This window comes from Triticum aestivum, chromosome 4A (genome assembly GCF_018294505.1).
Source record: "Triticum aestivum cultivar Chinese Spring chromosome 4A, IWGSC CS RefSeq v2.1, whole genome shotgun sequence".
Lineage (NCBI taxonomy): Eukaryota > Viridiplantae > Streptophyta > Magnoliopsida > Poales > Poaceae > Triticum > Triticum aestivum.
This window is the reverse complement of record NC_057803.1, coordinates 693108107-693110862: the sequence shown is the minus strand read 5'-3', so window position 1 is coordinate 693110862 and position 2756 is coordinate 693108107. Positions and strand designations below refer to the sequence as shown.

At 51.2% G+C, this 2756-nt stretch overlaps 1 pseudogene; it reads right to left on the bottom strand.

Moving 5' to 3' along the window:
* Positions 1-376: 376 nt before the first annotated feature.
* Positions 377-964, bottom strand: LOC123084298 (ethylene-responsive transcription factor 13-like; annotated as a pseudogene).
* Between the last annotated feature and the right edge of the window lie 1792 nt (positions 965-2756).

Here is a 2756-nt window from a genome sequence, read left to right as displayed (position 1 = left end):
GGACAGCCTTGTGACAAGAGGATGGCCTAAGAGCATCTCCAACTGTCCAACAGCCGTCCAACGCACGGCGCCCTAAAAACCACTTTACAGCGCGCCCATCGGCTGGTTTGGCGTGGCGGGCAGCGCTGGCTACAGCAGCCATGGTAAAATGCAGCACGCGCACGTAGCTCCAGCAGCGCGTAAAAATGCAGCGCGCGCGCTCTCGCACAAACACTCTAGACTACGGTGCACATGCATAGATAGATAGATAGATTTTATACATAGATATTTCAAAATACATAGATAAAACGATACATCACATAGATAGATAACTACGCTGCAACTAGATAAAAAAATTATGGTGCAACTAGATCATAAACTACGGTACAACTAGAACCTACTCCCACTCGTCCTCATCATCATCATCATCATCATCATCCTCGGTGGTGTTGTCCAAGGTATCGAGCCAGATGTCATCCCAACGTTCATCGTCAGCGGAGAAGAACGACTTCCCGCCTGCGTCAACGAGATCGCACTGCGATATGGCCAGTGCCTTGCGCCGACGCCTGTCCACACGCTCCGCGCGGTGCCTTGCTGTCCTCTCCGTTCAGAAGGCGTTCTTGGCGGCGATGTCCTCCGGGTGGTGCCGGCGCCACTCCGCCATGGCTCGCTCGTCCTCCTCGACGATGAGGAGGCGGCGCTGCAGCCGATGGTGGTCCTCACGGTCCTGGTCTGTTATCAGACGAGGCGGAGGGGCGACGCGCTGCGCCTGCTGGCACGTGTAGATGTCGTCGAAGTTCATCTGCGCGCGAGGCCTTCCTAGGCGCCACGCCGCCGCGTCGTACACGCGGGCGGCCTCGTGCGAGGTCTCGAACGTGCCGAGGCCTAGGCGGACGTCGCCGGACCGGATCTCGATGTAGTAGGCACCGGAGGGGCGCAGGCGGACGCCGTGGTAGCCCGATGATCCCCGCCGGCGCGGCGGCATGGTGGCGGGGCGCTGAAGCGACGAGGAAGCAGAGAAAATGGCGAGGAGGAGGGGGAAATGCGCACGTGGCAGTGTGGAGCACCGCGTGGCGAGCGCCGCATTTTATAGGCGCGCCGGAAGCGGCACGCCAAATCTACCGTGCGACCGACAGCTTTCTCCTGCGCGCACAAATATTTACCGCGCACGGTTGTTTCCCGCCTCCACTGGAGCGCGCGAAAACTTGTCGCGCACGCTAAATGGGCATTTTACCGCGCGTGGTTGTTGGAGATGCTCTAACCAATCTTTTATTCCGTCCCTCCTAGGAAGCCCCCGAGATTGGTTCTCACATGCATATTTGAATTACAGATATTTGAAGAGGATATAGGCAAGTATGGATCACGTGGCGATGCTAACCTATTTGCAGGAGTGTGATGCTAACCTATTTGTAGGTATGGAAAAGGCAGCTTTTGGTGCCACCGAGGCTTCCGCGCAAAATTAAAGGCCACTCCCTGGATGTGGATTCTCATGCATTGCAAATCTTGAAAGAAAGGGAATACTGACATCTTCAACTACGAATCGCTAGCGACCTCTGTGCAAGTGCAAACATCAAGGAGGAAGGTCGACCTTGGCTCATTGGGAAGCAAAACAATTTATGCAAATTAGGTTGTAACCAGTCCTTTTGTGATTTGAGCTCTTTTTACTTTGGGTCTCTGCCAACTTGTTTCCTTCTCCTTAATCAATGAAAAGGCAGATGTCCTTCCCTATTTCAATTAAAAAAAATAACATGCCCGGCCCACATAATAGTTTAAGAGGTCAAGAAACAGAGTTGAGTGCTCATGAAATTTCATTTAGTTAATAAGTACTACTATATGCCGTTGATGAAAATCAACACATGGAATGGAACTGTTTTAGGAGAGCTGATATACGAATGATGAATTACGTCCAATTCACGTACGATGTGTGATAACAACCATCGATTGCCTCCCTAATTTGGTACCAAAGACCACCATATTGTAGCATGTAACCATCGTACCAAGATCGGATAGGAATATTCGCATGTTAAGCTATTTTGTTGTTTTAGAGGTCAGCCACTTCTATTTACATGCTCGATATATGGGAAAAGTACACATCATCTCAGGTCAAGCTACGTGAATGAAGTAACCCCAGAGGATTGAGAGCCTCCTAAACATAGGATATTCGCACGGTTCACCCTTTGGAATCATGTTTAGACGTCGGACCGACTCATGACAAGAGGATAGCCTCACCAACCTATAAGCTAGCTCTGCAAAGCCATTTCCGAGATTGCTCCTCACATGCTCTTTGAATGTTGATATTCCAAGAGAATATGGGCCGCCATGGTTTCCTATTTACTAGGTACGGATCAGGTGGCTGTTTGGCACAACATTGGGATGGTTTTGCGCGCCACTCATGCATCTCTGCAAAATGCTAGCCACCCATTAGCTGTGAATTCTCGTGCGTTGAAAAAATTGAAAAGATAGGTATGCTAGGGTCTTCAACTAAAAATCACCCCATACCCTCATTGTTGCTAAAAAAATCACGGAGGTGGGTAGGGGCTTGGACCACTGGGAAGCAAAAGAATTTTGCGCAAATTATGCCTTAACCCGTCCTTTCGTGATTTGAGCTCCTTTTTACTTTATACCCGGGCCAACATGTTTCCTTCTCTTTAATCAATTGATGTGCACGGACAGGACAAGGGCGGTAAGCTCCCGCGACTAGGGTTTCCCCTCTCCTCCCGCCGCCGCCGCCGGCCGTCGGCCGCGCTCGCCCCACCTCCCTCTCCCCCTCCCCCTTC